Source organism: Haliaeetus leucocephalus, unplaced genomic scaffold (genome assembly GCF_000737465.1).
Source record: "Haliaeetus leucocephalus isolate CR32 unplaced genomic scaffold, Haliaeetus_leucocephalus-4.0 Scaffold556, whole genome shotgun sequence".
In the NCBI taxonomy this organism is placed as follows: domain Eukaryota; kingdom Metazoa; phylum Chordata; class Aves; order Accipitriformes; family Accipitridae; genus Haliaeetus; species Haliaeetus leucocephalus.
The window spans coordinates 4833878-4858648 of NW_010972992.1; the positions used below are offsets into that span (position 1 = coordinate 4833878).

General features: G+C 44.5%; 1 protein-coding gene across 2 annotated transcripts in view; it reads right to left on the minus strand.

Moving 5' to 3' along the window:
• SPSB1 (splA/ryanodine receptor domain and SOCS box containing 1) overlaps nucleotides 1-24771 on the minus strand; it is a 39026-nt gene that overhangs the window by 13835 nt on the left and 420 nt on the right. The window contains exon 1 of one of the 2 annotated variants that reach the window (XM_010577366.1): nucleotides 21704-21830. The exons of the other annotated variant lie outside the window; for it this stretch is intronic. The gene's annotated coding sequence lies outside the window, so the exon portion shown is untranslated. Of the gene's footprint in view, nucleotides 1-21703; nucleotides 21831-24771 lie in introns of those variants that run through there. 2 annotated transcript variants of the gene reach the window in all.

The window sequence follows — 24771 nt, forward strand, 5'->3', positions numbered from 1 at the left end:
TCCACAGAAAGTGAAACTGCAGTCAGAAGAGGTTGGGCAAGAAAGAATTAAGAAAGATGGCACGTGTCCCAGCAAACAGCAAAAAGGGAAACCCTCCAGCGGAGTAATAGGCCCCTGACAAGTAACTGTGCTCAAGATTTGCCTGGGATAGGCAGAACACCGCACTTACTATTTGGCAGTGCTTGATTTACCTAGACTACAAAGTTAACAAGCTGCCTTGCAAAGCAGCCTCATTCATCTACTAAGCAGACACCACGAGCTCTGCTCTTCTGTACACGAGGCAGCTAGCATAAGCATGCCCACCCTGAGACATACCAGAAAAGGTTTCTGTCCAAGGAAGCCAAGAGCATATCAGTGTACAATACTGCTAGGACTTGTAACCACTAAGAAACAGCTTGTCTACACAAACACAGCACTCCAACATTCCTCTCCTTGGGATGATTCACTTTCTGAAGAAGTTTTCTAGCTATTTTTGCAATGTTGAAAGGCAGCGTGATGAAGGCAGCACGCCCTCTTACACCAGGTATGGAGTGCCTGGTTCTCCAAAGCAAAGCACTGAAGTTACTCAGAGCAGCACATCTGAGTAAACTAAAACCTGAAGTAACAACAACAAGCACCCATTCTCAACTAAGCCACCTACTAGAAACCAACTTAGCAAGTTTCCACTGTCCATGCACCCAGACAGTTCCTGTTGACTGTCGTGCTGCATAATCTAGCAGAAAATACAACTAAGCAACAGAAGAGAGATTACTTTGCAAAGTATTTGTAATGATGGAAGCAAGTAGGACAAAAGGAGTTTCCCAAGTTCCTGCCAGAGATCTTCTCTCCTGGCTAGTTATAAGGCTAGTTATAAGTGGCAATTTTGGTTGCAGAGAAACTAAGGTATTTCTTTTTCGTTTAAAGTGAATTCAAGCTGGTTTTCCTCACCGAGGAAGTTTAGTGGATGTTTCAAAAAGGTCATTAGACTCTTTACAGCTCTACATAAGGTAGCTCCCAGGTACCTTATGAATGCAAACTGCATATTAAAGACAAGGCACGATGTTTCCTCAAGGCTCTTTAAAATAGCTTCTCAGAGGCAGATTCCAACCATTTGCCTGCTCTGGCAATACCATCTTTGGTGGGCATCAAGTCTTAAAATGGTCAAATATTTGGAGTTAAGTTTTCCTTTTCACTCAAACCCTGTACTTAAAGTGACAGACTCTCTTCCCTAATAAGCCTTCAGAACCACAGCATAACGTGTGTTCTTCCACAGCCTCTCCCACTTATGACTAACACGTACTCACAGGCACAGCACTAAGAGCAGCATACCATACTGACATAATGGCCCTGTCCACCAGCACAATCCATGACCTCTCATCCATCCCACATGCCTGAGCATACTTCATAGTGTATTGCAGAAAGGATTGTTTTGTAACAGTTATGTCAGGCTGGAGACTTTCCTTAAAGGACAAATGGTAGTAAAGCATCTCATTAAGACCTCTGCTTCCCTGCCTCCCTCAAGCAGCAGAGGAAGCCAGCCTGAGTGCTAGTAATCTGCATCCATAAAGAAGCTGGGATCAGCTTTTTAGAAGACTCAGTCACTGCATGCCATTATGTTCTTGGCATGAGGCACTGTTACTCCATCCTCCTATGGTCAGTCTACTTAGGCCAGGGCTCTAAAGCAATCCTTTTGTACCTTTTCCAACACTACCTTGAGGACACTTTGTCCTCGGTATTCTGAGGACAGCAGCATTAGAAAGCTATGTAGGTGTCCTGGGTTCAGAGGTTAAACAATTACTACTGCTGGCTTCAGACCTGTGCATTACCAACAGCACAGTCTCTCCTTACCGTCTTGTCTGATGTGTCCATTTCCTTTCCACCCTTAGTCATGGCCTTTACAGAGCAAAAACTGTGTTCAAGTCAGGACAATGAGACTCTGGCTCAAAATAGTTCATTTATTGGTAGTGTAACATACAGATGTTAAAAGGAGTTAGGCAATTTGCTCTCATTTCCCAGGATGCTAGTTTTACAACAGCAGTTTACTCCTAACATATATCCCTAACATTGCAGAACACCACCACACAGGCATACAAGTGCCTGTACTGCAGAGTAAACAGCGTTATATGGCATAAGAAGGGTTGCTAAGTTGACCATGAGGCCTGAGAGAAGCAATGGTAAAGTATGCACAGTAAGTAGGAGGGAGCTGACCGAACAGTCCAGGAAGCCAGCAACTAAAGCCCTTCCCCATAAGGCAGGATGGAGCCCTGAGTTTACCATCCCACACCGAACTGACAGCTCCGCATCTTAGCTAAGCACCAAGAAATTTTAGCCAGAGTCCCTTTCCATGTCCCACATGTGCAGCTGCAGCACTGACCTTCCTTACACCTCTCCCCTTTGCTCCTCTCTAACCTCCTTCTGGTCTAGAACATTAATTTGTAGCCAACTGGTGAAATGCTATTTTCCAGAAGCAACTTCAAACTCCGTATTGCAGCAAGTATTTACAGGCAGCTGTTACAAACCAAGAAGGCCGACTTGATGAACTTGGGTTCCAGGTAGAATTCAGCATCTGAATCATGCTTGCTGACACAAACCAGATTGTCACATGCTCAGATGACAGCTCAGCTAGCAGCCCAGCCATCTGCCTGTGGCTCTCAAGTTAGCAATATGTACAAACGAATTGCAGACATCACTTGTTTTTAATGCAGAAGTTGTGGACAAGCTATAGTGGGGACATACTGCTGATGAAGATCAGATGTGTCAAGTTCAGCTTTGCACCACAGATCTGCACTCCAGATAGATTCTTTTGGAGGAGATAGCAGAACGGCTGTTGTTTGGCAGTTAGGTCTGAGCTGAGACAGCACCTGTACGTGGTGTTATAGAAGCAGGAAGATCCACACAGTTCCCTTCTTCCTGAAAGAAAGTATAGGGAGATGTGACAGCAGGGGCACAACGCAATGCAGCCACTGCAGACCGAAAGCCTGGAGAAAAACTATTAAGTTGTTGCAATTACTCTGCCCTTACATACAGCCCTATTCCCACTCAAAGTGCTTTGCACACTGTCATCAGCACAGCCATTCTGGAGTGCAAGCTGTTTACAGCTGATGCACTGGTTTGAGCAGCTTATGGGAGGCTATAGCACTCCAGCTACAACATGTTCCACCAGCACAGCAAGTTCTCTGCATGCTTCAGCATGCAGATACCCATTTAGAGAACACAGCAGCACCAAATCAAATGTCTTCCAGACCAGGCAAAACATACCTTCCACACACCAGGTTCTCATCTCACTGGTAACACTTGGCAAAGTCCTATTTTTTTAGCTCCTGGTACCATTTCCAGGCTAGATCCATCAGACAAGTGATGCTTTTCCTCATTGCTTGTGTCAAGGATCCATTTTCTGGGGATGGAGTTTGCTTGTATTGAAATTAAGCCTGTTTGATACAACTATGGAAGGCTGCTTCCAGGTCGCTTCAGTGCAGTCTCTGCCTTAAGAAAAAGGCACTAGTGTCTCAGGAGAGCTTATACCAAGGTGAAAAAAAAGCTAGGCTAGCATAGATACACCAACTGCAGAAGTCATCTGCAAAAGGCAGAGTCTTTTCACGCTTCTGATTTCTTTACATGCACTCAAGAGACGGCTCTATGATCTGCTTGCAGACTAAGTACTACGGAAAATAAGTTACCTCAGTAGCAGGAAGGAAGGTCACATGCAACCTTTTTTCACCCTTATCCAGACTTTCACCTTCCTGACATCTTTGTACCTGTCCAACCACCTTTAATTGATTTTTTTTTTCCTTATGTTATTGAGACTTTGCATGTAAACAAGCACTGCTTCCAGAGGAAGCCTCACATCCCTGTAAGGTTAAAATCTATGCTTGGCACATCGCAAACACAAAAAGCAGTTTTATAAACAAGCTGCACTTGAAAGACTAGCTTGCAGGACTGAACTACCAAGTACACTGTCTAACAGTACTTGTCTTACAACTTCCCTACCCTTCAGCAGCCAACTCCATGCTGCTTTTCTACTGCCTCACATTCTTAAAATTAACAAAGAGCCCAGTTTTAAAAATTCTTCTATAACCAAGGATTATACTGAGGCTTCTGTTAAGATAACATATAGTATTGCCCTTAGATAAAAACTCTTTCAGAGAATGGGGCTGTCACTTTATCTGTACAAGGAGCTTAGCAACTCCAAGACCACCAAGCACTAATGCAGCCAGCATGGAAGTATCTCAAATGAGCTTATCTTCAGGACCTGTAGGTTAGATGACTACTCAGGAAGAAGTCTCAGCGTTTTCCAGGGCCCGACTTAGTCCATCCTCACAAAAAGTCAAGAGAAGAACAAGCATTTAGAAAGCCTCCTTTAAAACCTAAACAGCAAATTTATCAACAAAGGAGTCAAAGTCGCATCAGAAAAATGAACAGGAACAACAAGGGACTGAAGAGGCACCTGCCCTGACAAAGCTAAACTAAAACACTGGTCTGCTTTAGCTTCCCATTCAAAAGTATTTCAAAACACAGTGACTAGGTTGGTCAGCTACTCAGAAGCTTTTGTTGAAAACTGATCTGGAAGTCAGGAGAAGCAGGGGAAGCACAACAGTCCACCCTTTCATTGTAGTTACTGGCTGGACCAAAGGATGACCATCAGGTCAGGCCTCATTCCAGTGAAATAAAACAATCCAACATTCTATTAGTTACTGTTTTCTCTTCCTCCAGCCCTTCCCATCTCGCTCCCTCACACTGCTGCACCAATGCAAGCATTTGTGCAATCACACTGAAGGCTGAACTGGGGAACCAATCCAGGATGATATTGTTCCCCAAGCTGTTTCACTGCCCTGCGCTACAGACATTTGCCCCAGCTCACATGAGGAACAGAAGCAAGCAGCAATTATTTTGACAGCCACTACCCTCCAGAAGCCATTCAGTAGGTAGAGTAGTAAAACTATTCAGCACTGGTGTTTGAAAAAATAAAGTCAGCACCTGGCCAAGTTACCATGCCTCCCTAATGTTTCTCCCTCCTTCCCTCCAGCACTGGAGCCATAATATCCCAAGACAGGCTGCATTTAGAAAGGCATTTCCTCCACAATTAAACCACCATAAATTTTATATAGTAGATGTTTATGTTCAGAGCTATTTGCATTAAAGAAGCCCACATAATCCATAATAAGCCACCCTCTTGCACAAGAACTCCCTGCTTTTATTTATTTCCCCGCTTACTAATTTGCGGCCTACACAGCCCACTGTCCATCCCTCACGTCCATTTAAGTACCTTGATTCATTAGTTTTGTCTGATAATCAGTAGGTGGGAGCAATGGGTGGAAAGAATGAAGCTTGGTGTTTCTACCTCTGTCCAGAGTTTCCATTCCTGCATCAAAAGCACTTTTTTGCTATGACTGCAAGATTGGCCAACAAAACAAGCCATCAAAGGACAAAGGTTTTGGTAACAAAGCACTGCTTTCCCCTTTAAACAGTTAACAGTGAATCACTGCAGCTTACTGCTAGCCGCAGCTACATTAAAAGAAATCCATGTTGAAGTTCTCAGCAGTCACCTACCGAAAATCCCCTTCTGTCTCCTTCCTAGGTGACAGCAGGGCAGAGCAAAGACACTTGTACAGCTGCATCTTGTGCTATCCTCTCCCAGTTCATGGTATGTCAGCCTCCTATTTTAGTTAGCCTTTGCTTCGAAGCAAATTTTTAGGAAGCCTTTCTCGTATGCTATGTGTTCCAAGGAAAGGGGGAAGCAACGTGGTTGGGCTTGTCATAGGCTTAAGAGTAAATCTATGATATCCCCATTGCTGGTTTAGAAGTCCTAGTTTTTTCCAGGATAGCTGCTGTGCTGCTTTCAGTGGGCAGAATAAGGCAACGCAGAACACCTCCACAAACACAGAGAGCCCATTAAGAGTTGAATGAAGTCACCCAGTACACACCAAGTACTAATACCTGCATAAGAACAGGAACTGAGCCCTTACTGTATTAGAGTCACATAGATTTGGGTATTATAGACCTGAAAAGCAGCATTTTCTCAAAAAGATGGCTTGAAAATGTAAGGTGCACAGCAGATTGTGAGGATTTCCATCCCTGCTCCTAAAAGGAATACAGCATACTCTGTCAGGAGACTTGTAGAATCCAGCAGGATTCCTTCTCTCAGGAAAACCATCTGCAGTTTGAGCTATTTTAATATTAAGGTTGCCCAGCTACTGCCTTCTCCTTCCTCTTTTCATTTTATGATGTCACAAGTACTGCTAACAGTAAAGCAAAAATCCCCACAACAGAGCAGCTGCCAAGCACCAGATTACTCAGCCTGTTGCCCTCAAATACAGTTACTGTGTCTGAAGCTTCAGTACATATATCTACATCAAATACATCTATGCCAGAGGGGAAGTTCCGCAAACATCTGGTACCCGCTCATCAGCGCTAAAGAAAAAGCATAGTTGAAATCTGGGCCATGTACTAGAAGCAAATAATTCTTGGTCCCTTTCAACAGTGTCTCTCTGCTTCCTTCAAGCACAGCATTAGATTCTTACAGTACCACAAACAATACTGTTCTCTACAAAAGAGGGCAGAGCAGCACATTCAGTCACAGCAAAATCAGAGCCTTACGGTGCAGAACTGAAGTTACGTTCCATCCCTGCTTCACTGCCACTCGGCTTGAGAACCTTCAGCACATCACTTCCTCGGATCTGCATTTCCCCCATTTAGATGGGCAGCAATACCAATACCAACCTACCATGTAGGGGAGGAGAAAATGCTTTTTGTATGATTAGAAGGTCAGTTAAAGTGTTGCACACTTATTGCATCACAGGGAGAGAATTGGGGCAAAAGGTGAAGGTGAACAACAGGACCACAGAGGATGCCCCACGAACTGCCTGCTACTAAGGAACAAATTCCAAGGCCCAACACACTAGATACCCAGCAGGACAGTATTCAGTTCCTCCTCACAAAAAGCTGCTTTGTCCCTGACATTTAAGGAAGCAAAAGTTAACTTTTCTTCTCCAGTTTTACAATTGATTTACATCTGCATCTTCAGCAACTCAGCTGGCATCCTTTACCTCACATTCAACACTCATGCTCCACTTGCCAAGTTCATCGCTTTCACCCTCCTTTATACAGTCTGCATTTAGTCACTGTGTAGACCTCTGTCACAGCAATCCCACCACAGTCAGGAGGATGGATGTAGAATGACTCCCATCCAATTATGCATGCTTGGTGCTATTTTTCAAGGAGGAAATAAGCAAGCCCCTCAGTCAGGAACTAATGAGTTTCCTGACTGAGTCTTTTCCACCTGATCAGATACTATGACAATCAAATCATGAGACAAGAAAATTCATTCTATAACCCTGGAGCTTAATACAGTTAAGGACCTCTGCATAGCTACTGTGTCCTTCTACACACGACCAGTGCTGTAGCATAACTCAACCTATGCAGAGCTTTAAGTAGAAAAAAGGGCCGAGAAGGATGCAGTATAACAAGCACAACTTCTCCCCAAGCTCTTTGCTTCCACCAGCTCAAAAACTACTCCTAGCAGTATCTTGTCTCCAGCAGCCTGCCTCAGCCTGTACAGTAGGTTTCCCTCCACCCTTTCATCACCAGGTCAAGAGATTAAGTTAATTGTGCTCCTTTGACCTATCATGATAGTCATGTCCCTCTTTAGGGAGTGGCTGACATCAAACGGTCAAACTAAGTGCCAAGCCTAGAAGCACTGCAGTTCAGTAACTGTTTTTTTATATCTTCTCTAATTGAACATCATGTAACAAGCCTGGAAGGTAGACAGCATGGCTGCTAAGGCCTTGGGCAGGATTGCTTGGAAAGAAAAATATTTCCAAAGCTACATTTGACTTACATTAGTTATACTTTGCAAGTCAGATCTGTCATCCTGTGGATTTAAGGGATATGAACTTTTTCCCTGCAATACTGAACAGGAAGATAATTTGCCTTATTAATCATTTCCCAAAACCCCAAGCACCTTTTAAGGACACAATTCAGGATGCTGCTCCTTCTATAAATCCAGAAAGCAGAGGGAAGCTGCTCGGTCACTGTACTGTCTGCTTTCTCAAAACGTAGTCCTTCACTGCTCCCTGCGAAAGGCTTCCTCAGTTACATCTCTCCTACCACATTCTTCCAGCACCCCAGAAGGGACAAACAACCAGCAAAAGCTAGTTCCATTGTCCAGCCCACAGCACTGCAACAAGTTTTCAAAGGTTTCAGGGGCATTGCACTGTACCAAGTACCGGCAATTGCTATGACAAAATAAACCCCTATATGATGACCTCCTGACATATGGATGGATTGGCTCAGAAGAAGATAAAGCAAGCTTATGTGGTTGCTTTGACAGCCTAGAAACACTGGTGTCCTTCCAAGGACAGCCTGCTCTAAAGGGAACAATACTATTGTCAAAGCAAAAGGACTTGCAACTACTAAGTATTCAGCAATACGGCAGGATAGGGGGTAGTTGTGAAGTTAAATCAGAGCCAAATTTTGTTTTGTAGCTCACCTTTGACATTGAGACAAGACTGGAAGAAAGCTTTTTTTAATACAAGTGTTTTAATTAAAAGTAAAGAAGTTTAGTAGCAATACTGAGGCTTGAAAGAAGCAATTCATCTCCTCTGTGTTTCAGGGCAATTTGTAGGACAGAAATTGGTTATGAGAGTTTCATAGACAAGCTGAGAAACACAACCAAAAACCCCAGATTCTAGCCTGACTATGCAGGAGATAGCTCTTGTTGTCTATCAACTAATAAAGCAGCCTACCCACTTCCAGAATTTAACTCTTCTATCACAGCAAGATGCCTATACAAGCTTATTTCATAGAATCATAGACTCATTCAGGCTGGAAAGGACCTCAAGGTGGTCTCTAGTACAATCTCCTTCTCAAAGCAGGGTCAGAGTAGGTTACTCAGAGCTTCATCCAGTTTAGTCTTGTAAACCTTCAAAAATAGAGACTGTACAACCTCTGAGCAACCTGTTCCAATGTCTGACAAGCCTCATGGTGACAAAACTTCTCCTTACACTTCAGGTTATGCATCTTCCTCCCTGTTCAAGTCATTCCAGTTTCTTAATCAGCCAGTTTCACCCTGAATTTAATAATAATCCTCAGGTCAAATCCTTAACAAGTGAACATAGTTCAGCCTCTTGTACTAGCTGTTAGTGCCTTCTTACTGGACAGCAATATAAACATAGATTTAGTTCACAGGTCTTTCTGTCTTACCTTGCCACATGGAAAAACTCAGCATTCTTCTACAGTGTTTGTGCAGATCCCTTCATCCTGGGCTCGTTAAGTGTTGAAAAAGAAGACTGAAGTTACATCCTCATGTACAAAGATCCAGTAGATCTTTCACAGCATAAACTATAGATTCAGGTCTTTCCTGTCCTGAGGTCTGTGGAGACTGAAGGTGTCACCACTGAAGACAAAAACCTCAGAACAGGAGACAGTTGAGTCACTGAGGAAGTGATTTTTTTTTTTTCATATTGTTTAAGAAACCACTCTGTTCACTTAGCCAAAGGGTATTTTCAGAAGTCAACACCCTACACATGCATCCAGAGCAGGAGCTCATCACACAATCATGACAAGTTCTTCAAATCAAGTTTAGGCTTCCTAACCTGAAAGCCTGTCAGATTCTTCAACACCTCCAGCACCTGCCTATATGCAAAAAAAAAAAACTTTGTGGCCTCCCTCAGTAAGTCTACCTGGTCTTACTGAAACTACTAGACAAAAAACATTTCCACTTTTAAAAAAATACCTTTTGCAATTCATCTCCAAAAGCATCCAACTTCTACAATTTTCTAGAAGGCATTTCCCCTAGCCCCTACTCTCAAATGAGATCTTGGACCCATAACCTCCACATCAGGTATGCCTCTGCTGCATCAGATAGTTCTTGTAACACGCTAAGCGACAACAGCAGCATCTTTTCTTCCATGTCCTGACCACTAGCCAAGCCAGCCATGGCCTAATTTCAGGAATTCTTCATTCCCCGAAGTCACCTGCCACATATGCAATGCTGTGGCTCAACCTACCCACCAGGTGCCCTCCCTATGAGGACAGGCATGCTTCGGCATCCCCCTTGGAAACAATCCTCCCAATGCATGCAGCTTAGCCATATCACCCTTTAAGAAGTATTGCACCTTACAGGAACAGGGCTCATCTTTTTAAGTGGTAAAGATGAAAGCCAGAAGCTGGATGTTCAGACAAACCTCATGCCCAGTAGAAGTCTTTGAAGGCAGGAAGGCTAGAGAGGGCAGAGTGGACTGGGAAAAAACACCACTGTCTGGCTAGAGGATACAGATTGCTTCACTACCACAATGAAGTGTCTGAAGACTTGTGTTCTCCTCAGCTCCTTCCCCCTGCTGTGCTCCACCTTGAACTATGTGGTTGGCACTCTTGCGATAGCATTAGCCACGCAATGCAGCTTATAATCAGCTGGAAGGAAAACAATCTGCAGGAACACAGTGCATCAACATCAGTATCTGCGACCCTCTTTCCCATGTACAGCCTCACCTCAGGAGGCTCAGCTTCTTCTATACCTCCTACCCCAAAAGAACAGTCACAGATGTTCCCAGGCAAGGAGAGATCTGCATGTAAACTTAGAGCAAGCAGGGTTCAGGAGCTTCCAACCCTCAGATTCACTTCAAAGGAACACAGAATTACCTTTGAGATAAAAACAACAGTTTTATTACTGAAGTTAACTAGGTACTTAGCTTTGAAATACAATTTCTTCCCCTGCATCAAAGGGCTGTTAATTTTAGTCTTGTAGCAAAAAAGAAGAAGAAATGAAAGCAGCATCTGCTTGGAAGAGATGAATGCAAGATAAAAGGTGTCTGTGACAGAAAGCTGGCAGCAGCCTTACGTTTTCTATTCAAGTTTGATCTGGGAACAACAACCCTTAAAACATAACAAAAGCTGTGGAAAAACCCTTTCCAAATCCAACAACATAGCCGGAAGATGCAATTTCTCTCCTCCAATTGCTGCCACAGCCAGTTGGGATGAAGAGCACAGACAAATCCAAACTTGCTATCCCAGTGTAATCAAGCACCTTGGGCTTGCTCAAGTCCACATTATTCCCCCTTCAGCTTCCAATTCCCTCTTCCCCTCCAAGTCTGCAGAGGAAAAGCAGTTTCCTAAGGATCTCCCTTAGCAAAAAGGGAGCAGAGTCACACCATGGCAGAACCCCACCAGAATGTTTGGGCATAAATGGCTTGCAGTCCAGTCAGTAGAGAAAGGAAAAAAGCACTGGCCCTTCCTGTCTGCCTAGTACAGTCTGTTCTTTGCAGAGAGTCAAGTCATCATGATTTTGTTACATAACACAAGTTTTCAGACATGCTCAAGTCCAGTCCTGTAACAGCAAGAGGCACTGAAGTTTGTCACAGAAGTGCATCAAGGGCAGGTCAACTGTGCTGTTGTAATTGGATTTACTAGCACTTCACATATTAGGGCAAGAGATGGTAGCTTTTACAGCACTGAAAATATTAGGAAGAGCAGCCATGCCGTGTCATACAACGGGCTTCAACTGGAAACAAACCTAACAGAAAATTTGTGTTCTGCAATGGCACTTGCACCATCTAACCAGGGAGAAGAATATACAAGTACCTTGCTCTTGTCTGCCCCCCACCCCAGTACCTCTAAGACAAGTCCCTCTAAATATCTTTACTATATGGACTCATTAGCTTTATTGAAGCTCACCTTCATCTGCCATCCTGAGGTTCTGGGTGGAGAAGGACTGTTTTCTGCCCTTTCCCCATGTTTTTTAGTAGCATCAAGTTTCACCTGCTAGAGCTTGGGGCAAGCATCCAGAGAAGACCAGATAGCTAGCAGAGAAGTACAACATACAAGCAGCTCCCATGAAAACTAGCTATGAAGCGTGGATCCAATACAAGATCTGCAGAATCTAAATGCCATGTTGATTACCATGCACACATTTATTGCTTTACTTCAGCCCAGGATTCCTGCAGTGGAAGCATGGATCCCCATCCTTCCACTAATTAGCAGTTAATATGGAAAGCTATTTCTATCTAACCTTTAAACTGTTTGGAACTATCAAGCAAAGAGAAGCCAACATAGCGCACTCTGCCTGACCCGACCCACTGCCAGCCTCTCCTTTCTGAGGTAGCTGCCAGAAGCTACACAACTCAAACATGGGTTATATGAGCAAAATCCCAAAGAGCGAGCCAGATAAACATGCAACAGACTAGTGCTGAGACATTTGTCAACATTCAGCAAACCACTCCATCAGTATGCTTAGTAAGGTAAGCCCTCCACATCCAGGAAAACACAAGCAACAAGCCATCTCACAGCAGCTCTCAATAAAGTGCTGAACTAAGAGGATATTCCTGGCAGACAGATTACACAAGAGACAACTCGCGCTGCCAGCTTTACTGGAACATACACAGCAACTCCCCAAAGCGGAGCATTCTGGGATGATGCCACACTAGATTTCTGACTTGTCATTACACAAAAGTTTAATGACATGGTTGGGCTCTGTGTTTAAATACAATTTACCTGGGACATACCATAATTATGAAAAGACATTGTACTTCTCAATGAAGCCTACTGCTGGGCACAGTCTCAGCATGATGCAATGTTTTGCTTTCACCATTACCTGAAAGGGTCCTTGGAAATTGCTATGGTTGTTTGACATAGGCATGGTGACCAAAAGCTTCAGCTGGGCTCTTACACCATCCAGCAAAAGGCTTCACATAACATAGCACAATTGTAGGAAGCCTTTCTAGCCTGACTGCTCGAAGTTTTATTCCTATGCAAGTGCAACTAGACAAATCAGATTTGAAAGTACAGAGCGCACCAAAATGAAATTGATTAAAGCACATTATACAAACTGTGGCTGCAGGAATACACATGCTGCCTTCAGAGGACATCTGCACTGTAAGGTGGCCAGATATCCAAGAGCAACTTTTTCCTGGAAATAAGAGTTATGGTAATACAGGAAAAAATGTTTTTGCCAAAAAGCACAATGCAGCCATGCGTCTACAGCACTGTTCACAGTTGCTTCACTACCAGTTAGTGTCCAGATTGGCTGGTTTAAGTGGCAAGGAGTAGAATTTGTCCCTTAGTCTTACTGGGGCACACTCAGAAATGCATCCCTAAGCAACAGTTTCACTAGCATAAGCTCCGTAACTCAAGTGATATTTTAAGTGGCTTCCTTATCACCTCCTGTGTGCCAACATTAAGCTGCACCTCAATCATTTCATTTGAGCAATGAAGCAAATCTGTATGGTTAGGTCGAACACTGCTAAGTCACACAGTGGTAGTGCCCTCCATTGGAAAAAAGTGAGTATGAATTAACAGTTCACATCAGTTACTTCAGTATATGCAGCTAGAACAACTGATTAGGCGATAGACATGCTCTGAACCATGCAGAGGGAATATACTGCTGAAGAAACAGGATATACTGGCTGAAGAGAGAGATATGTACAGGCTTTTTGATAGTCAACAGCTTTAAGTGTCACCTTTTCAGATAGCATCTGAAAGCATAGAAGGTTTTACTCTGGGCCACTTCAGCATAATCATCCGGACTCACAAGATCAAGTCTTGTATGGAACAGTCCATCTTTACACCCAGCCACAAGAATATTTCTCCCGTATCATCCACTTCCTAAAAGCCTCCCAGCTCAGCATCAAACAGTTACATCAACAGGCATGATGCTGGAACATGGAAAGACTGCCATTATATAAGTATCCATGACAATTTCAACATCAGTTTGAGGAAGGATACCAGAAAGAAAGTTTGTGTAAAGGAAATGGAATCTTCTCCTTTAGGTATCAGACATCTACCCGTTTTCAAGGCAGAGCACTATACCAGAGATCTCAGTTTAAGTTTGTGTAGGGACACTTTTGGCTTTCTAGGCAGTTTAGTCTGACAGCAGTCCAATATTGTAACTTCTGGAAAGAGCAGCGAGAAAGTGTTTAAACATTCTTTGCCTGAAAAGATTGTGCCCACCAATAAGCTTCATTTCAGATCTTGAAGTCATACCTGAAGTGTTGCTGCTCTTGTAATTTCGGTTCAAAAAAAATAAATTTTTCAAAGTTATTTTGTCCTCTCAAAGTGAATTAACAGTTTGCAGCTCTACACACGACTGCCCTCTGCTCCCTGTAACTATCAAACAGATTGGTCTTGCATACACAGAAAGTACACAGCCACATGTGATAATGAATTTTGATGCAGAAGTTCAGTAAGTCTTGCAAAGCTGACTGATGCAAAGGTTTTGATTAGCTACCGGCTAAGACAGTCTACTACAAAGACAGTAGCTACGAGCACATGATGTTCATAAGGAAGGTTCCATAACACCTTAAGCAGCTTTGAATACATCTTTCCTTTAAATTAGGAAAAAGCAAAGTCTCCTGCAGACAAGGAAAGAGGTGACCACTGCTCAATGCCCGAGGTCTATTTGGGGGTGAGAGGGGACGGTAAGACCATTTTTATCCTTTCTGTTTCCACTTTCCAAAGTGGAAATATCCTCACACCACCACAGAAGCCTGAGTAAGCAGAGTTTGAAGAACACACGTGTTCACCATCTCTTCCTTCCCTCCCTAGGGCTTCTCAGCAGACTAAACTGTGGGTTTCCTCTCTAAAACAGCAAAATTCCAGCACCTGTAATTAAGCTGACAGCTTTCTGCTGTTACTATTCCAGACATTGCCATTCAAGTCCTTTCCATTAAGGTTACCTATTCAAAAACCTCTCCATTGTAAGAGATAAGAAACAGCACCGTAGTCAGTGATGGGACAAGTTCATTAGATGTAAGCAAGCCTGAGTTGTCTTATCTAGGCCTTAAACAGCTGCCAGTACTTTTACAGTTCAAAGGCAAGACAAAAGCTGTACAGTCAACCTATCCTCCCAACATACCACAGTCATAGGTCCTCACAAGTCAACATGCCTTCTAATTTAGTGTTTAATATAAACATTTGTACAGTCACTTAATTCCTGTTGAACCAAGCTATTTGATGTGGGCCACAGAAAGCTCCCATGACATCAATGGAAAGTTTCCAATCAGGAAACCAAGTTTGAACACATTATTAGAACTTAAGAAACAGAGTGGAAGAAACCTTGTAGAAGCAGTCAAAAGATCTGTTCTTCAGAAAGATGCACTCGGTATACTTCGGAACAAGCAGAAAAGAAGCTGCCTTGCTTTTTTCAGTTTAGTGAGTAAGAATTGTAGACATCTAAGCACAGTTACAATAGCTGGTCCCTTCAGTATCTAGGCTTCTGTCTTTTCTAAGGCTGGTCAGTATCAGCCAAAGTATGCTAAACTGTTTTTCGGCTGCTACTGAAGTCCTTACTCTTCCTTTTGAGGAGGCTGGACAGCTTTGCCAAGATTTGCTGTGTACAAGCATCAACTTTAAAGTAATGAGAAGGCCACTGCCACCCACTGTTCAGTGCACCACAACCTCCCAAACATGGAATAGATGTAAGCTGTCCAGATTATCTAATGCCTAGAATATCAAACCAAGCCCCCACATCCAACAGTATTTTCCCTCCCTTAAAAACCTCACGCCAGAAAAATCTTACCTTACAGTTTTATTTCTACAGTCAGTTCATTACACTACTACTTCTAATACTCAATGAAAGTATAAGCTGAAGTCACCCTCCACACCCACCCCCTACAGATAATCCCAATGCTTTAGTGATACCGTACTAGGACTTGTAAAAGCTGGCTACAGAGAAATTCCCCCTGCATAAATGCATCTAGGCATGTATGAATGGCCTGCCCAGCTTTCCAATCAGACTTGCAAGCACAAAAGGGTTACTTACATTCAGCAACCAGCAAAGCCATCTCTTTCACTGCTGCCAGCCTGCCACCTGCTGGGCCATCTGCTTTGTCCACTCAGGCCCAAGGACAGGACATCCATCTGACACCTATTCAGCACCCCAACCCTGGGTCTGACACGATTTCCACGACAAGCTTGTTTTGTGGGTGTCTTAGACATGCCAAAACAAGTTTCAAGAGTATATAGAACACTGCATTAGCACAAAAGGCATCTCAACAGTAAAATCACTGATGAGCTTTCTGCTGTACTGTTTTGTGCCTTGAAATGGAGATTCCCATGAGGCCAGGTGTTCTGTCAAGAATAGTCTAGACAGGGGATTGGCTGGCATTTTTTGGAAGGTTTGAAGACAGCCTAATCCAAAAAACATAAGAGCACATGCCTCCAAACAAGTCCTGATTATAATATGCTATCCTTCCTCTTCACCTTAATGACCACAAGCTTGAAAACCATTCTCCCATCTCAAATACACAGGGGCATTTGTCATCAGTCTTAGTATATGGTCTACAGCACACTGCTCCCCAGTGCCCACTAAGACCTCACCTGCATCAAGAAATCTCTTCCGACTTAAAGCTCTGAGAGCCATTCAATTCTTGCTTCTTACCAGAAATAGCAAAACCAGTAACAGCCATCCTCCTCTGTTTTCACAGAAAAGTGTTGCTACACTTATCCCATAAAACATAGTCCAGTTCAGGATAAGCCATATATCTTACGTTGCTCTCATATGTTCCTAGATGCATACCAAAAGCCGTGCCACCCCTCTGGCCTAAAGCCCAAACCGGCTTCTGCCTACTAAGCTTAGTCAGGGGACACCGCACATGTCCCATCAGCAATGTCAATGGAAATTCTATTTACCCACACTGTTAACGTGCTGCCAGATGGTTGCACCCACAACAGCAAGCTGAGCTGTGCTACCTAGAGGGATCTGGCTGGGACAGGAACACCAGCATGCACCTACAACCATCTCCCTACATCAAGGAACAAAGATTGAAGGCACCTCACGAGTCACAGCCAAATTCCTTTTTGGAGAAAATGTGTACAGCAGAAAGTCCTTATAGAAAAAATACCACCAAGTATGTATGCAAGTACACCTAGCAGCAAAGATTCTCCTTTTCCAAAACTAATAAGCTCAGTAAAGCAGCAGATTCACTGGAGGTCCTTGTAGGCAAACATCTGGATGTAACTGCCATCCTGGAGTGACACAGCATACTTGGCAAGTTTCCCCTAGTAAAACAGTGCACTGCTTTGGCTATGGAGCAAGCAGGAGGGTAGTTGCACAATCACAGCCTGCCTGCAGATGTGGGTTATTGCTCCTTCCAGGCTCTCTAGTCAGGTGTCCCCTCCCACTTAAAGTGTTGACACACAAAGCTATGCCTCTTGCAAATCCAGTTCAGCATCCACACACCAGGCTTTATCTGATTACTGAGATAAAGCCTTGGGATGTCATGTTAATCATGCCAAAAGCACAGATTTGGGCATGTGTGGGCACATATGACCTGCTCTTTCAACAATCTCACTGGAAGGCAACATCTTACAGCCACTTGGCATGCCTCGTACCCAGAGGATCAGAAGCACATGAGGAACACCAGTACCTCAGTAAAACAGAAGAAAGATTCAGCTGGGGAATACAGAGTGAATCTTCCAGGAAAGTTCTCAGTTCCTTCAAAAGCTGCTTCTTGCAAACACCAAGTTAAGTTAAACTATTTAGGAGCTTGTTGGCCCTTGAGTAGATCATTTCAAAGTCAATGAACTAAGGCAGATACCAAGAACAAACCACAGTATCCAAATTCCAGGATGAACCTCAGCCACTGAAGTGGACCCATATTACTAAACACAGGATACACACTTTGCCCTTTCTTCTTCTCCTCCCCATCCCAACATACAGGAAGTCAAACCCACAACCTGGAAAACCAGTAGCATATTACGATGCTGGTCTGCCTTCACTCTCTGGATTTTCACCACTACCCATGCTCACGGCCACTTCACAGCAGATTAGCTGCCCCTTTTTAACTTCTACACAGCAGCTGTACATTGGCAAGACAGCGTGCCACATACCTATCCTTACAGCAATATCCTGCTGAAATCAGTGCCATGTGTGCAGCCCTTTGCCTCTTAGGCTGCAAACTAAGCTATGCTAGCAAGATCTAAGAGATGCATGTGCCTGAATCAATACCAGAGTCAAGTCTGAGGCTGAAACCGCTTACAACTGCCTGTCTGATCCTTGTTGCAAGAGGGACACAGAGCAGTCCAAAAACTCTGTGAAGTAACAGGGAAGAAAGCAATGCCCTGGCTCACAAAAAAAAACCCCCGAAACACATTCATTAGATTGATTCACTCCCACCCCCAGCTTCATTTTGTTCCAGCTGGAAGTGCACAACATGCCACATGGAAAACCCCAGAACATTAGTAGTGAAACTGTGTGGGACATGAGGCAAGGAAGCCAAGTGTTCAAGCCAGTAGTGCAGAATCTTGACAGCAAGCTGTAGGGTAACAACACAGCACAGCCTGCAGCAGCTCATGCCGATCACATAACCCCAGAACAGAAAGTCCAAGCAACTACATTTCCTGCCCAGAGGAGTCAAGCCAGGTACTTTCTGGATTCAAGAGGCCCCAAACCTCTTTTCAGCAAAAGTGCCAACAGGTTTCTTCTGCAGCTGTTCAACATTTCATAGGAACTAGGACATAAACACTAATTCTCCCAGTTCAGCTTACCCCTTACCAGCTGGCCCACAAAGTTTTAAGTATTTCTTTACACAGGCACCACTTGAAACTTCCAAGTCCCAGATGTACTAGTGCCCTGGGATTAGTATGGAACAAAGCAATCCCTCCCTCATTGTTCAATAACATGATCACTTTAGCCTTTAAGTAGCATGGGGAGACTAAGAGATAGGCCCCCCACAGAACTGCTGACAACCCAGCACCAACCCCATCCATTCCATATAACCCAGTGTCCCAATTCCTCCCCAGTATGGACCAAAGACTACTGTTTGGAAGCATTTCAAGGGTCATTATTCTCTTCTCACTGAGAAGCAATGCTTCTCTCCATGCAGCACAGCTCACTAGGCTACACCACTACAGACCCAGGGATCCTGAAAAACTGTATGAAAATGAATTAGGGTATCTAGGCAAGAACTGCACTTTGGCAAACTCCAGGACTTCCTTCAAGACTCCGAACGCTGTAGTTGGAATCCAGGCTTTTTTCACATCTCTACTCAATGTAGAGTTTAACTTCCAAAAGGCCATTCGAACCAGAAGTTATCCTCAGTGAAGTTCTCAAAAGTTTAAACTAAGAATTTCTAAACATTTGAGACCAATGTAGCCTTCTCATGTAGAGAACGGCTTGGCCTTACCCCTTGCTTGCTTTTCTTGGCTGTTTACCATCTGCGGCTCATGTTCTTTAGAACTAAGTTGTTTCTGCAGTTTTTGTGCAACTGAGTGCCTTTGTACATTTATGGTGTCAAGGCCCCATCTGGGATCTCCTCAGGAGAGATTCCTGACTTGATAACATACCAGCTATCCAAAGAAAGCAGTTTGAAACCAACATCTACACAGCTGCTCTGACTTACAAGCTTCATCAAACTCCCCTCCCAGGCTAAAAGAAAAAGCCCATGTTTGGTAACTCCATGCAGACACTACCACCTTTTGCCCCAAAGCTCTCAAGACAAAAGTTGTGGCTCTCACTTTGAAATCAGGCAGATGGTGGTGGTTTTTGGTTTGGGTTTTTTTGGTTTGCTTTTTGGGTTTTGTTTTTTAAGTAAAAAGCTTTCTCCTCCCAGGCAAAGTTTTGCAGGTTAAAAGCCTTACTATTATACAGTAGCAGCCCTACTTCAGTTTAAAGCCTGTCTTCCCATGTTCTGGAAGAGAAAAAACTAGCACAGCCATAGGACAAGTCTCTCCAGGCTCAAGGAAAAAAGTAAGGCAAGGGCAGGTGGCTGTTTCTCTAAGATCAGAAAAAGATGTTAATCCAAAAATCTTTGAAGCTCAAGTTCGATGCTGCTTAAGCACAACACAAAACCAGAAGGGAGGATGGCAAGACTTCTACCACGTGAATGAAACACTAGAAAGTCAATGGCATGCTAAACCCCCACTCCTAGCTGTGGCGCTTCCACACAGTGGACAGAAAAGACATTTCCCACCTTTTCCAGCCCACTGCCAGAAATCCCTGCATCGGAAGTCTTTACTATTCCAACTGCTTTGATGAGCCACAGGGTAGAGCCCATTAAGTAAAACCTGCTATTAGTATCCATCCCTGCCAAAGGTGATCAGGCAAGAAAAGAGTTAGCTTTATTTTCTCCCTTTTTAAAAACCCTAAAGCAAAATGTTGAGTGATTAAAGCAAGGCCACACATCAAGTCAGATGTATAGAAAGGATTAGCCCACAGCTGTCCCTGGCTTGCAGCCCTACACTCATCCCTCTAAACCACACTCCCTGGGGCACACATAACACTGTTAGATTGCCATGAGCACCAGCTGGCCTGGAAGGCTCTGGACCTTAAGCCCAATCCCAAGCATGACAACACGTGACAAGAACTGTCCCCAGCAGTCGTGAGATAGCACCAAGCACCCGTCTCGCTAGCCAGCGCTTGCATCTGCTCATCCCAGTGGTCCAGGCCCAGAGCTCAAACGTATGCTAAGTTAACACTCTAAGAAATTGTTCTTCCCTCTGTACTCTTTCCAAAGAGGGGCCTCTGCAAAAGCAGCCTGCAGTACCCAGGCAGCCCATTGGGCTGGGACAGTAAGTTTTACTCAGTTTCAGCTCAACAGTAAGACATTATTCATGGTTCAACTGACTGTTCCGTCAGTACCCTTACTCACTGCCTTTACATGCTGCGGGCTGGACCTCAATATCGCATCCAGCTCACACCAAATCTATTTTGCTAGGGAAAGTCTGCTATATTTCCTCCCCTTAAACACTGCCCAGAGTTGAGTCAGCTTGTGCCACCCCACAGCTACAGAAGAAAGCAGCTCCCATACCCAATTAACACCCAGAATGAAGATTTAAATCGTGTTTGCTGTATAAAAACACTCCTTAGTCACACACTCTTTCCAGATGGGCAACTCTGGCATATCAGTAACTCCTGAGCCTCTTCAGGATCAAAACCACATTAGCACAGCCTGCTTCCAGAGCTCAGACAGGTTTGCTTCGAGATCGCATTGTATCCCTGTTTCAGGCAGACAATGACAGATTATCTAAAGAGTAGCTAAGAAGTCACTATTAGAAGGTTGCTGGCTTTTAAATCCCCCTGTAATCGGATGCATTTGCAACAAACATTTTGGTTGACATGAGGAAACCTTCATATTTCAAGAAGGAAAAGAAGCATCCTGCTGGACTGACTGCAAGGGAGGGAAGTCAAGCGTTGCCTATGAAGAAAGACACATAGGGATTTGTTAGCACTTTGGTACTTGGTCAGTTATTCCAATCACTAAACAGAAGGAAGATTTCACTGCCATGAAGAATGTCAATTCCTGCAACTAAGTCGGGGAAGAATTGCCCAACAAACATATACCTAACAACAATGGCAACACATGTGTTTGAGCATCTACTACACAGTTGCACATTTATCAGGGAAGATAACTAGGACAAAAGAAAGTCAGGGAAAGAGCTAGACTGACAGACTTCCATTCTCTTGCTCTCAAACTTTTTCCTTATGACGTCTATGTGAAGCTTCCGCTGTGTCTCTGCACAAACAGCTAAGTGTTTCAATCTGTCCTTTGGTGGAAGGATCAGGGTAGGTAACAGATTGTTCCTGACCTCTCAGCTGTGAGGCAAGCATAAGCAGACATACAACAACATCATACGATTTCTCCCAACGGTATGCACCAAACCAGACATTCTACTTTCCAGTAGCATATCCTTCAGACAACTTGGTTTGCACTTCTCTCCTCCCACGTGTAAGACAAGGTTGCATCTCAGTCACACTCATCATGACATTTATACATTATATATGATTTCTACAACTCACTGTAATTCCTCCAGGAAGTCATCCTGCCATGCACAAGAGCGAGTTTCCTCAGTCTCCTATCATACTCAGTTGCCCAAGAAGACTGCTGGATCTTTCCAGGACAGATCCATTATATATTCTTCCTAGGCTTGATACTACTTCACCCAAAGTATGATCACCTGGAAGAGAATTTCCTGATCAATGCACAGATCAATTTACTTTAGCCCAGGAGCTTCCAAAGCATTACCTATGAGGGTAGAGCAGCACAGAGTTAAAAGGGAATCTATGAATAACCCCTTCCCAACTTCTTTTTTTGAAGAGGTGACACTGCTTTAGTAGTCAGTCCCTGGGGAAACACAGTTAACAGTGGCACTTGTTCCCCACCATGAGCTTGGAAACTAGCACTTGTAAGCTAGGTTTTCTCACGATCAGTAGAGCGTGTTTGGCCATCTCCTGTAGCACATATCCCATCTTCGCTAAGGACAACTGCACTCGCACATGCCCCCCTTCCCCCAGCAATTATTTATTGAAACAGTGGCAGCTCTAGCAGGTACTCCCAGTGAAGATTTTTTTTGTTGCTCAGATCAGTGTAGTAACTGGAAGTGAGTCAACACCTTGACATCAACCCATTCTGTGACGGCCACCAGCAAAGCAGTCCAGCGACTGCAGTTTGGCAACCTTGGTTCTCAGACACTTAGTCACTTTTATTCTGCAGGCATTTCATAGCTTTGTCTGGAAGCAACTAGTATCTAACTTGTATCTTCTACCAGCAGCTTAACTTGCTAAGTCACATCACATGCCTGCAAACATAAAGGAGCAGGACAGCAATTTCAGTCAGCCACATGCACCAGCCTTCAGTAGAATCAAGGTTAGGGAAACTCATACCAAAACAGAGCTTGTTAGTATAATCCATGCAGGTCTAGTAAGCTGTTTCTCCACTGCTATAATACTCCATCACTCCACTAGTTAGTACATGTACAAGCCTCCTTCCACAGGACACAAAGATAAGCACAGCCCAGCTGAGGTCATCTCATTGATACTCGCTGCCAACACCAGTTAATCCTCACTCCCCTTGTCAACACAAGCCCTCGGCAACTCCAGACTCAGTCAGTACATGTGTACTACAGCCCAAAACTATAAGCGCAACCTGCACTGGCCTATCAGAGCTAGCCTATCAGGTGCCAATTCCAGGGTATTCAGCGGCACCAGCCACAAAATTTGACTGAGACATAAACCTCAAACAGCCACAGAGCATACTCCCTTCCACATCTTACATTCTTCAAAGAGTACATTGTGACTTGGAAGATTAACTGTCAGCACAGTCTGCGCTCATTCACAAAGCCTGGCATACACAGTGTCCTGACTGGCTCACTAGCTACAGATTTTTAATTCCGGTAACTTCATGAATTCTTAATTAGCCTTCGCAAGACAGACTTGACAAGACAAGCAGCCCTTGCAGACTGCTTTCACTTTTTCTGAGGAGAGGAAATGTAGGGGACCAGGGAAAGACAGACATAGGAGAGCAACAAGCAGAGCACATTTTCCACATCCAGGATCTCGCAGCGGTGAACTGACTCCACGCAAATGCAGCACATATCAGCTAGCCAGTTCCCAGAACACAAACCCACATCTCAGAAGTATCCAACATAAGTTTACAAACTCCAACCACATTATAGTGCACTTCAGTAACCCCTACAGCAGAGGAGAGAGGCTGCAAAAGCCTGCTGCTGATGTACTGCAACAATACAATGCCCCCCAGAGGAGTACACTGCTGAAGTTCATCCCTTGTCTTCAAGGGGCGGGGGAGAGAAGAATAAATTGCTGCTTTATGCATCCGTCATCGCAACTACTGAGAGCCACGACAGGGCCAGTGGCCAAGCATATTGACAGAGCAGGGAGGAGACAGGCGCAGTAGCCACTGGTTGGTCAGGGAAGACGCTCCTCCACAAGCCAGTGAAGCGCTTCTCGGCACCACCATTCACTTTGTAAACAGCAGCACAGCTCCATCACATTCCCAGGAGATCCCTTATCAACTCACCACAGAAGTCTCCTTCCTCGTCGGCTGGGATAGCCACTTTAAACCCATCCATCCTATAGCCAGATCTCTTTTACTGCAAGCCACTGGAAACTCCACAGAGTTTGGTGCTGGTCATTTAGCAGTCAACTTGCACCCAGCGAGATTAGGCTGCCTACACTATGGTGCTCTGCAATTGCAGAATCTGGCGTAAAAATCAGACATTAGAAGGGTGGGAAAAGCAAAGACTGCTTCTAGGACAAAAGGTTCATAAATTCATCCTGCATCGCTATCAGGAAAAAAAGAGCTGATCTTTCTCCAAGGTAGCAACTCCCATTTTTACAATCATTTTGTAAACTTCCTTATCTTGAGCAACGGCTCAGACAATTCATAGGTTTCTAATCAGGCATGGCCACCACCAGTCACCAGCCACGCTGACCACCCGCTTCTCAGTCGGGTAGCGAGGAGAACAGACGGCATACTTCAGCACAAGGCTACAGCGAGATTAACCTCTTCTCCTAACAACAGTTTAGGTACTTCAGGTACGGGATTATATAAGATCCCATTGTATTAGCATAGGTTTATGTAGTAAAAAACCCAGACATCCTAATTAGGCCTCGTAAGGTGTGCTCCAGAGACCACCACTGTAACCACAGACACTGAACAAACAACCCGACTTCCTTAACGAGTTGAAGATCTCCACGCTGACATTATCAGTGTTTGCTTTTCAGATCCACACGCAGCTACGCCAGCTGGCCTCTGGCAGCCGCCCATCTCACGGCATCCCAACCGCAGCTCCAGGAGCCTCGCAAACGCTGGGCGGCTCTTCAGGCCCCGATGCTCGCTTTGAGCAAGGGGTGCCCCGTCAGCCCCAGCGCTTCGGCCCCCGCCACTCTGACCGTGCCCCGCTGCCACCAGCGCTCCCCAGGGACGGGGCCTTCCCCGCTCACATGCGGCCCCGCAGCAAACGCCAGACGGTGCCCGAACCACCCGGCCTTCGCAAGCGCCTTCGAGCTGCTCAGGCGGCTCAGAAAAGCTTGGCCTCACCCCAGCCTGGCGCTTGTTGGGGTTTTTT